The 12,809-nt window shown below is 33.5% G+C and overlaps 1 long non-coding RNA gene across 1 annotated transcript in view; it reads right to left on the bottom strand.

The window, feature by feature from the left end:
* The window catches only part of LOC145252101 (uncharacterized), a 37,276-nt gene extending 27,536 nt beyond the window's left edge, over positions 1-9,740 (bottom strand). Inside the window, exon 1 of the long non-coding RNA XR_013863586.1 lies at positions 9,558-9,740. This is a non-coding gene — a long non-coding RNA (uncharacterized LOC145252101). The remainder of the gene's footprint in view (positions 1-9,557) is intronic.
* Positions 9,741-12,809: the final 3,069 nt, after the last annotated feature.

Here is a 12,809-nt window from a genome sequence, read left to right as displayed (position 1 = left end):
GTCACCACTTATCAAGGCCTCAAAGGCCACTCAAGGATAAGGGTTAATGAATGTAATGTGGTAGTGTAGTAATCGTTAATTGTGTAAGTTGGGTACATATTTATTATATAAGGGAATAGCTCCACTAGAACTTGTTTACATTAGACTTGAGGGCTACCAAATTGTAGTCAGCCGCGAAGCAAGCCAATGGAACAGTGTTCCACAGCCGGATAATTCTAGGACAGGAGCTGTGATCATGGAATTTGTATTTAGATTTAGGCACAGACAGAGAGTGGGAGGAAACTTGATAAAGGTTGTAGCTAGTCGAGTGTTTTTGTGAAAGTTTGGAAAGGATTAGATTGGAGTTTAGACAAGCACTTGCCATGAAAATAAGGATAGAGCAGAAAGAGATTTGCAACGTCTCTTCTGTAGGAAAGAAAAAAGTGCATCGCCTACTAAGTTTCGAAGCCAGTTTTGAACTCTATCAAGGCAGAATAGGGTGCACCAAGCAGCCCCTACTCAGATGTGGCAGCAGTACTCCATTTTATTTATTTACTTGGCTCTTATACAGATAGAGAAATGCATTGGCAATCAGATACCTACAATTTTAGCAACAGATTTGATGTATGTGTTCCATTTCAGATCAATAATGAAGGTCACTCCCAGAAGCTTGTCAATACATGATGCTTCCCCAAGATGAGAACCATTCATTTCAATGGGGGTCAGAACGATTGGTTTTCAATGAGAGAAGCTTGGTTTTCGATGCATTAAAATTAACCAGCCACCTTTTTCCCCATTGCACCACATGCTCATGATCAGAAAAGAGAAAATCAGAAAGATCTTGATCATTGCTTGCCTTTGAATTGTTGCCATAGATTGTGGTGTCATCAGCATAAATATCTACAAATGACCTAAGGATGTGATTTGGGAGATCATTGATGAAGATGAGGAAGAGAGTTGGGCGCAGGATAGAACCTTGAGGGATGCCAGCATTAATACTATCAGTTTCTGATTTCTGCCCATCAACAACTAATCTTATAAGTCTATGAGAGAGAAAGGATTTAATAGTTAAGATATTTCCAGCTATTCTGTAGTTGGTAATCTTGTGAAGTAGACCTTTTTGCCATACCCTATTAAAAGCCTTGGATATGTCAAGAGCTATTGCTCTAGAAACGAACCCTTCATTGAGAAATTCACTAATCCTATGTGATATTGTAACAAAATGCGTATGGACGCATATGAGAGAATCAGCAGCAGCTGAAGGATAGCTGGCTAGTGAAAATATTAGCAGCGGCAGCCATTAAAGCAGGTATGCAAATTAGCAAGTGTGTGCGAACTTGCGTCATAAGAAAAGGAGAAAATTACACCATGTGATCGAGAAGAAAAGCAAGTTGTGTGCTGGGCAAGATGAGTGCGTAAAGTTGAGAGCAAGAAAGCACTGACTGTTGGTGCAAGGAGACAAGGAGAAAGATTTTTAAAAAGCACACGTGTGTGCGAAAAGACTTTTGCAAGATAATGAAATGCGTTGCTTTGGAAGACATTTGCATTTAAAAAAAAATGCCAAGTCAGATTTTTCTTTCTTGTTTTATTTGTTTGTTCATTTGCGGCAAAGTACCAGACAACATGTCGGTTTGGGAGGTTTGGAATGTAACAACACGGTTTGGGTGTAACCGCCATGTTACAATATTACATTTAGCACATCAGCTGTAGATCTAGCAAGACGGAAACCACATTACATGTCACTGAGTAAGCTATTTTTGCTAAGGTGGTTGACCACTTCTCTATTACAGATTCCATCAACTTACTCGTGACACACAAGAGACTAGTATATACTAGCAGGCTACCCGATTATAGCACACAGTTAAATATGATATTTTAATTTATACAGATTTCGTATTTATTATTATAGAGAAAGTTCTCAATTGATTATTGTACTCAATATATAGTAATGATTTCAAAAGTTAAAAAAAAAACAAATAATAAAAATATGATTTGGATGACATCAGCTAGAATCGAACCTAAACATACAGCTTTCTACCAGTATTTGTTACCATCTGAGCTAAGTCCATACATATAAAAAAAACTTTAAAATAATGTTGTTAAACTTACGAATGCATAGAAGTACCATATGCTTAGTCGACTTACACCTGCCAAGTTCCAATTTTTTCAATTTTAATTCCTCATTTTTACTGGCTAAAAACTAGATCGAATTTGTTCCACAGATCCAAATTTCCTATATATCAAATTTCAAGTCTGTAAATAAAAAATTGACAAAGTAGTTTAGAAAAGACCGTTCATCATAGAGATAGACAAAGTGACAGACACTTATATATATCTTCTATTATTATTATATACAATGAACAGTGTGTGTGTGTGTGTGTGTGTGTGTGTGTGTGTGTGTGTGTGTGTGTGTGTGTGTGTGTGTGTATTCCTTGTGGACTTGGATACGGCTGGGCTGATTTTTAAAACGTTTCACATGAAGGTACTTGATGTGTCTGTTCTTTTGTATTTGAATGCATCTGATAAGTATCAAAACTCGATAATCGAAAAAATCTGATTAAAGAAGGTAGTGGGATTGTGACTAAAATTTACACTTTTACACAACCTAACATCACAAGTGCATTTGAGAAGTTTTATCACCAGAAAACAAACATAAAATCAACTGCAAATTCTTTTATAAGACTGGGAGGCGTTCGATATGAATGTTTCATTTTAGAGCACAATTGAACCATGATAAGTGACTTTTGTATGTTTAACTTTAATTCAAGTGATTATGTAATAATAATTTAATAAAATTAACAGCTGGTTCTTTGATAAGACAGGGGCGCATTCAAATGAATGTTTCTGTTTAGAACACAACTGAACCATAATACTTGACATTTAAAACTTTAAGTCAAGCCATTATTTACAGAAAATTTTAGAAAATCAACGGATTTTCTACAGTACAATGTAGACTACAGTGTATTGTGGACTAAGTCACTGTAGGGAGGCATGTGAAGCTTCATACGCTGCGGGGTGGGGGTCCTCACTAGAACAGGCAATCAATCGATTTGAGTAAAAAATTGGGAGGGTGGAACATTTGTTGGTCCTTATTCAATCTCAGACAACGTTTGGTCTCCCTACTAGTATATATATATATATATATATATATATATATATATATATATATATTTCTTTAATTCTTCTATTTGAAAACCAGACGCTTTCAATGGTACACAGACTTTATTACGTCGCCTGACGAAGACTTTTGCTTATTACCAACCTATTGTCTGAAACATTAACATGTTCAATGTAGCAACTACGTAATATTTCTCTTTCTCTCTCTCTCTCTTTCTCTCTCTCTCTCTCTGTACCTACGCACAGTTAAAATATTTCAAAATACAACCGCCAGATACAACACACGGCTCTATACAAACAGACTCCTTGCTCTAAATTTACAACATGGCAATGAAGAAGAAAAAGAAAAAAAAAGAAACAAAACAACACACTGAAGATGGAGTCTACCTCTGAAATATATTTGTGATAAATTTCAAACAAGTAAAATATTTGTTTATTTTCCTAATATTACGTTGTGATTTGGTTTCAAGCGCACTTGATGCGTATTTTATTTTATATACAATATATATATATATATATATATATATATATATATATAATTATAAAACTCAAATGACCTTGTAACGAGTGATGTAACCCATTTTCTGGTTTACGACATTCAGTTACGCATGCGCGCATAAACATTAACCCATAACAACGTAAACAAATAAACACAAATCGCTTCTTTCGCAGATTTTGACTTGCGCATTGAAATATTAACATTATTATTTCGAAATTATTATTTAACATGGGAAGAGTGGGGGTGTTTTGCAACTATCCTTTATTACAATTGTATTGTCGCTATTTTCTTACAACTAAACAGCTTTAACCATTGACAAACATAAGAACAATTGTAGTAAAGCCAAGACTACTACTACTCTCTATCCGTCTCTTTTCCTTCCTTCGTTCCTTCTTTTTTATTTTTTGTTTACATTTCTAAATACAAAATAGTTGTGTGAGAACGGTGAATTTGTTGACACATTTACTAATCTGTTTCAATATTAGTTTTATTTTATTTATTTAGGTTTTATTTTTTTTCTTCAGGTTTTATTAATTATTTTGTTTTAGATTTTAAGTTTCTATAACTTGGTTGAAGGATTCCAATATGGGTTTTTCATTCTTATATTTCTCATCGGTAGGTTCATGTGCATTTTTGCTGCTAAATGACTTTCGTCAGCATTCGATTCGTAGAAAAATCATGTTTAATTTTCGATTTTTGAGCGATTATTCGGTAAAATAGGTAACTTTACATGAATAGGGAGGATTTTTTTTCATGTTTGAGTGATCCGTCCTTGATTTTTCATTTTAATATACTTTCATAGAAATGTTTCTGTTATGTCAAAAAAAAAAAACTATTTTCTTTACATCACATGTGTCACGCTCATACATGAATTCCAGAGCTAATATAACATACTGACCCAACAAGTCACAGGTAGTCTAGTATATATATATATATATATATATATATATATATAATATAAAAGCGAAAATGTGTGTGTGAGCATTCTTTTTGTATGTCCGCCAAAGACTTTTTTTCGGAGGGTGTGCTAGGGGGGGGTCACTCTTTCTTACAACTTTTTATATACTCCCTAGATTATAATATCTCCGATTTATGAAACGAGGTCGTTTCTCTCTTTTATTTGAGCGACTTTTATGTTAGAAAATCACAAAATTCAAGCTGTGATTTCATTTCTCTACGGCATGATGTTTGACCTAGAAAACCAGACGTTGACGTTCGTTTAACCTCCTGCTTCTTTAACCGTTTTATTTCAACCATTCTCACTTCTCTGTCCTCCTAGCGTCGTGGTAAGTTATCAGGCTTTCTTTTCCAACTTCGTCTCAAGGCTTTGGGTTCGAGCCTACCTCCATACCAAAACTTTTTTTCCCTTTTACACCTCCAAACACCCGGGCAACGCCGGGCACCCAGGCTAGTCTATACTATAAAGGGCAAAAATCTGTTTAAATGTATGTATGTTTGTATGTCAGCCTAAAACTTCCGACAGAGGCAACAGATTTTCACAAGATCAGTATCTTTTGAAGCACAACCCTTCGGACAAATATTGAAAAATCGGCCCAAAACATTAATTCCTTCACCCTCAACTGGGCACTTTTTACAGGGAGGGTCGTTTTTTTTTCGTTAACATTTTTTTGCAAGTCATTCAACCCTCGCTTCTACAACGTTGCATAAAAGGCATTATTTCGACCTCCTGTGACGTTGCAACCACGGTGGGCACATTGGTATGACAATTTTTTTTTTTATCTCTTTTTCCTCTGGTGTGGTACTGCTTACTACTCCTATTTTCCTTTTTTTTTTTTTTTTGCTCAACGAACACCCTTACACACCTCCACTTTCCTTTCTGTCTTCGCGTCACGGGTTCAAGCCTGCCTGCATACTACAACTTTTTTATTTTTATTTTTTTTGCTCAACACACACCTCTAAAAACCCGGGCAACGCTGGGCACCCAGGCTAGTATATATTATTTTTATTATTATTTTACGTATCTACATAAAATTTTATGTATCTGTTTTCAGTATTTACTTTTACAATGCTCGATATGTAAGTAGAGCTTGGTAAGTTTTCAAAATATATACGGCAATCAAGCTTCACAGAATTTTTTATTTTATTTCAAAAGATTATTGTTATTTATTTTGATAAAAACCAGTGTCTATTTCTTTAAAGAAATGTGTTTATACTAACTCTACCACAGACGAGTTAAAGAAGTAGTCATTATTTTAGTCTTGCAAGGACAACCAAACTGTTCAACATTTGGATAGTTTGAGATATCAGTTGATGGCGGTGCATGGGTGGGGGAGGGGGGGAATGCAGAATTAGGATGGAACATGTAAACTTTGTAAAACTAGTGCAACTTGATAAAAACCACATGTAAGGAATAAGATAAACATGAACATATAAAATGCGCATTATTAAAGAGATATATGTGGAGAAAATATCTCAAAAAAAAAAAAAAAAATTCTTGCAAATGAGAATTAGCAGTGAATAAAACAAGATTTTAAGTAATATTGAAATTATATATGTGTGTTAGTTAGCTTAAGTATCAAAAATAGGACATGAATTACAGTTTTCCTTATAAACTTGCCTCCCCATGAGAACAAAGTTAGGCATAAGGTCGATGGAGAAAATTCAGCTCCCCATAAAGAGGCTCTAAATAAAGATAAAAATAAAAACTGTCTCGAGGGAAAACCACAGGTTTTTCTCAAAGTGAAATCTTTGATGGCCTGCGCGAAAACCCCTAGTGAATAATAATAATAACAACAATAACATCAATAATAATAATAAATAATAATAATAACATCAATAATAAACAATAATAATAATAACAATAATAACAAGCAATAATAATGATAACAATAATAATACTAACAACAACAATAATAATAATAACAACAATAATAACACAAACAATAATAATAATAACAATCATAACACTAATAATAATAATAATGATAATAACAATAATAATAATGGTAATAACAATAATAGTAATAACGAAAAAAATAATAACACTAATAACAATAATAATACAACAATAATAATAATAAGACTTATAATAATAATAACAACAACAACAACAATAATAATAATAATGATAGTAATAATAATAATGGTAATAAATAATAATAGTTTCCGTACATTTATATCGGATCTTCCTCTGCGTTCCATGTTTAAAAAGGATGTGTCATCTATAGTATCAGACCTGACAGAATGGTTAATTGTAGGTATAGACAATTTCATACCCTCGAAAAAGTTCCAGCAAAAACCTAACAGCCAGCAATGGTTTTCTCTAGAATGTGCTGCTGCTATTGCGCACAGAAATCACTTTTTCCACTGCTTCCAACGTAATAGATGTATGGAAACTAAAGCCGCTTTCAGGACTACCAGCAACCATTGTAAGAAAGTAATAAAGAACGCAAGAGAGTTGTATGCTCAGTCCGTCAAGTCCAAAGTAGCTGAGCAGCGGCTTGGTTCCCACCAGTTTTGGCAAATTGCAAACAGAATCTTGAACAGAAGTGTGTGCTCCATCCCAACTATCATCAATGGACCTGAGTTAATCTCGTCAGCATCAGACAAAGCCAAACTCTTTGTCAAGAACTTTGCAGCTAATTCGACCCTTTGCGACCAAGGCTGCCAACCCCCAATATTTCCTCCTGTATCAGAAAATACACTATGTGATATACAAATATCTGTATGTGATGTTGCCAAGCTAATCAAAAACCTTGATTCCAGTAAAGCAACCGGCCCTGACGATATTTCAATTATAGTACTCAAAAAACTTCAACCAGAACTAGCGCCCATACTTACAAAACTGTTTAAACGTTGTCTTAAGGAGAATTGCTTCCCATCACCCTGGAAAATCTCATCAGTATGCCCTGTATTTAAGAATTCAGGTGATCGTTCATCCCCCTCTCAATACAGGCCAATAAGTCTCCTGTGCGTCATGAGTAAGTTGCTAGAATCTGTGTTAAATAGAGAAGTAATCAACCATCTCAGCAAAAATAACCTTCTTAGTGACACACAATATGGTTTCCGTTCTGCTAGATCTACAGCAGATGTGCTTACAGTTATATCTCATAGGATTAGCGAATCTCTCGACAGAGGCAACCTTTCTAGAGCAATTGCTCTTGACATATCAAAGGCCTTTGATAGGGTATGGCATAAAGGTTTACTTCACAAGATCTCCAGCTATGGTATTGCTGGAAATGTCTTCTCAATTATTAAATCATTTCTCTCTGATAGGTTCATAAGAGTAGTAGTTGATGGGCAAAAATCAGAAGCTCACAGTATAAATGCTGGAGTCCCTCAGGGGTCGATCCTGGGCCCAACTCTTTTCCTGATCTACATTAATGATCTTCCAAATCACATCCTTACATCATTCATAGACATTTTTGCTGATGACACTACTATCTATGGTAGCACATCTAAGACAGTAAACGACCAAGTTCTCTCCGATTCTCTCTCCTCTGATCTTGATCACGTTGTACAATGGGGAAAGGAGTGGCTGGTTACTTTTAATGCATCTAAAACCAAGCTTCTATCTTTACATCATCAATGTTCTGATCCCCATCTGGCATCAATTGAAATGAATGGCTCTCGTCTTGGGGAGGCCTCAAGTTTTGATAGGCTTCTGGGCTTGACCTTTACTCCTGATCTTAAATGGAATACGTACATCAAATCTGTTGCCAAGGCCGCTGGAAAAATGGTCGGATCCTTCTATCGATCCAGTAGATATCTCACTGCTGATGCAATTCTCTATCTATATAAGAGCCAGATACGTCCAAGGATGGAGTACTGTTGCCAGATATGGGCAGGAGCTGCTAGAAAAGACTTGTCCTGCCTTGATAGAGTTCAAAGTAGACTTCGGGGCTTGGTGGGAGATGTCCTTTTCTCTTCGCTGCAACCTCTGTCTCACAGAAGAGATGTTGCGAGTTTGTCTCTGATGTATCGTTATTTTCATGGAAAGTGTTCGACTGAGCTTCAATCTATGGTCCCCCCTCGCCAAACTTTCACAAGAAACACTAGACTAGCTGAAAACATTATCAATAATTTTCCCCACTCTTTATCTGTACCTAAACCTAAACATAGATTCCATGATCAAAGTTTCTTCCTTAGAACTGCACGCCTGTGGAATTGTCTTCCGTTTTCCTGCTTTCCAGCTTTCTATAATATGGTTGTCTTCAAGTCCAACGTGAACAAGTTTCTGATGAGCCATTCCACTTAGGTTAACAAATTTACCGAACTTCCATTACTATCGATTACTATATTGTCCTTTTGACTACTCTACACTCTTTAACCCTTATCCTTGAGTGACCTATCGGCCTTGATAAGTGGTGACGTCTATGTAAAAAAAAAAAAATAATAATAACAATAATAATAACAAAAATAACAATAATAATGACAATAATAATAATAATAATAATAATAACAATGACAATAATAATAACAACAATAACAATAATAATAATAATAGCAACAATAATGATAACAACAACAATAATAACAATCACAATAACAACAACAACAATAATAATAATAATAATAATAATAATAATAATAATAATAATAAAAGATAAATAGCGGTTTGACTAGGAGCAAAGTGTAGCATCTATTCTGATATTACACTTCATCTTTTTTGTTCTCGGCCAGTGAAGGAAAATTCTTTTCAGACTGAGACAATTTTTATTTTTATCTTTATTTAGTGCCTCTTTATGGGGAGCTTAATTTTCCCCATCTGAAAAATCGACCTTGTGTCTAACTTTGTCCTCATAGGGAGGCAAGTAAATAAGGGAAACTGTAATCCATGTCCTACTTTTAATACTTCAGCTAATGAGCATACAAGGTTTTTATTTATTTATATGCTTTAATGATACAAAATACATACTAAAATATTTTTCGGATTTGGGATTAAGTTATGCTTTAAAAACTTCCAATTATTTAAATTAGCTGTAATTTACAATTAACTCACCAAGTGATCTCTCTCCTACCAATCTTCTATTAATCACTTTCTCTCACTGCCTGCTGCTTGATCCTGCTCAGTGAGCAGCAAGATCTTTGCCTGTATTACATTTACATTTCTGTATGTCATTACAGTAAAGGCAACAGGAAACAAATTCCAAAGTCTAGCAGTTGGAGGAAGGAAACTATTAGAGTAGTGATCTTTTGGACATCTAAGAACCTCTACAGTGCAGAGATGGAATTTTACTGCTTGTCGGTGGTAGTTACATTGAAGGAGTGCCAGTGCTACGAGCTCGTCAGAGTACATTCCATTAAAGTGCTTGCAAAACAAGCATATCGGTGCAAAATTGTGGTTATGGTGTCCCATAGTAGTAGAGGTTGGAGTTTGGTTGATAGTGTGGGTCCTATCAGATTGTAGATAAGTCACCCTCAAAGAAAAGAACAATAAGTATGAATTGCTTAACGTGAGATCTTGCTAATACAATTTTCGTCTACTTTGCATTCCATCGTGTTTATGGAAAATTATACTGTAAAGAAACCGACTCCATTTTTTTTTTAGATTACATGATCACACACAATAAAATTATATTGCATTTAGACATGAAGTCAGTTTAATCATCGTAAAATCCTACTTTAGTCACGTAAATTATTTAGAGTGACAATTTCTTTGCATTCTATCGCGTTTTTGTTTTGGTCACGTGATCGCCCATAGAATAATAGCGTGTCTGTTATTGTTGAATGCCAGTGGATCCTGAAAATGTTTCTCATTTAATTTGTTCCCGGTGTTTATGAGTGTCAGTTGGAGTAGAGTGTGAATAAAAGCTCTGACTCTTCCTTTATTTATGACTTATCAAACGGAAAATATAGATCAGGATTAAATATCAAAATAATCATACAATTGTTAGTTTTTAAGAACAAAGATAAACATTTGCCGTAAATGACTTATGAAACAAATTTAAATATGCACTTTATATTGTAAAGGCTATTAAGCACAAAGGAATGCAGAAGATATTGGACCAACTTTACATATAAGATTTCAACAATAACAAAACGTTGTTAGAAAGATTGATAAAATAAATAAAAGTCATGGTTGTGTCAAACTTATCTCATACGTATTTTATTTGAAAATAAATAAAAATGGATAATGAAGTAAAACTTCTATGTTATTTTAAATACACATTTTTTATTTCTTCTGTCAACTATCTTTCTGATTCATCTAAAATGCTACTCATGCTAATATCTCTGCTTTTTTTTCTCTTTACATTTTTATACTTGAGGAAGGCTTCTAATTTATAAAGAAATATCCTAGAAGTTAGATGACTATAGCATTGCATCTGAAATGTTCACTGTGTGTTCTTCATATAAATAAGAAATTTCAATCGCTTCCATTGATTACATATTCTATCCTACCCAATAATTCTTTCAGTAATAGACACATACCGAGATTCATCATTAATCAACAGAAATGATTATTCACTGAAATCTCTGACATAATTACAAATGCAAATATGGCATCTAGAATCGCTGAGTAAGTAGTTATTATTCACAGGTTTTAATTTATCTGAATTATGACTCCCTTATTAATAATTACATGCAAGCACTTATTATACTTATTATTTATTCACAATTTTCCAAATGTTCTCAATTGTCTTTTGGGGGATTGGATAAAAAAGCACCCCCCATTCATACGCAAATATAAGAATGCAGAACCAAAAAAAAAATCAATGACAGAATCCTATACAGTTGCTAATGGTCATTCTCTGTGTGACCAAGCAACATTTGAAAATAGAATTTATGCATTTAAACTGTTAATTTAAACGTCATATCCAATAATTGTGCGTGTGTATATATATATATATATATATATATATATATATATATATGCATGAAATAAAACTTCGACGATATACATCACCATCAGGCAAAGAATCAGTTCGTGCTTTTTCTAATTTTTTTTTACAAATTTCAATTCAAATCTAAGCAATGCTTATTTGAGGAAAAAAACTCACGCAAGCCATGTTGTCCTCCTGATTAGAACATTTGAAAAAAAAATAAAAGCAGCCTTTGAACATCAACTGGACCTACTTTTATAGTGACGTCATGCCATGAGAAAGGGATAAGAATAAAAAACGTATGTATATGTATGAATCGATTACAATAACATTACCACATGATAAATTATTTAGAATTTTATTACAATTTGCTAGATCGTAATAATTCAGTTTAAATTAAAAAAAAAATACATGTGTAGTGGTATGCCAGCTAACCACTTCCATGTTTGTGAACAAAAACACACCATCAGGTGAAACTTGACACCCCCGGAAATACGTCACAACGACTTTTCTTCAACAACAAAAGAAAAAACATAAATACTCATTTTTCCGTGGCTAAACAAAAATAATAAACTTTAATTTTTGTTGTAAAATAAAATATATACAGGCAATAAACGCGGCATACATTTTTGCTTGTAGGAAATCCAGTCTAAAATTGATAATAGTCATTTGTTGTTTAACAATGCCACCATTAGCCGTGGAGCCTGTAGCATGAACAGTTTTCCATAAAGGTAGTGCCTTTCAAAGACAATTTCTATAATCGTAGCCAAATTTAATATTGAAATGCTGACATCTTTGGTTCTATGGAACGAAACTACATGAAAAATTGCAAGCTTTTGGAAGATTATAATGCTATGACTAAAATTTTATGACAATTGGTAAAAAAGAACCTATATTTTCAAACAAATAAAATATGTCAAAATTTGCCTACATTTGTATATATAGTGTCCTGGCAAGCTAGCTTTAGTTTTGCTGCGTTGGGGGTGAATTTTGCTTAGTTATTATTATTTTTTTTTGCTTGGTTGTATCTCCTGTGCGTTTGCCAAACCACTAATATATACAAGTTAGAAAAGCATTTCATCCAAGGCATGAAAAATGTACATTCTGTTGCACTTAAAAAAAAAATCATTGAAAATTTTATATCTATATCATTAATTGCTAGATGAAAGATAATGTTTTTAAAGTGCACCAAAATGTACATTACATAAAATAAATCCAAGGTAAATTTTGGATTCAATTTAAATTAAATTTTTATACCTTACTTTGTAAAATTTATAAAAATACATTTTGAAGATAAATAAATTTCAAATTGAATCTTGTGCCTTTATTTTTGACGCCTATAATAAAAACTTTGTTTAACAATTTTCATGCCTTGGATGAAATGCTTTTCTAACTTGTATTTTATCTTTGTAAGATTATATTTTAAAATT

The sequence above is a fragment of the Euprymna scolopes genome, chromosome 1 (genome assembly GCF_053919585.1).
Source record: "Euprymna scolopes isolate OS-2025 chromosome 1, ASM5391958v1, whole genome shotgun sequence".
Classification (NCBI taxonomy): Eukaryota; Metazoa; Mollusca; class Cephalopoda; order Sepiida; family Sepiolidae; genus Euprymna; species Euprymna scolopes.
Note: the sequence above shows the minus strand (reverse complement) of the source record. Positions and strands in the feature narration are given on the sequence as shown.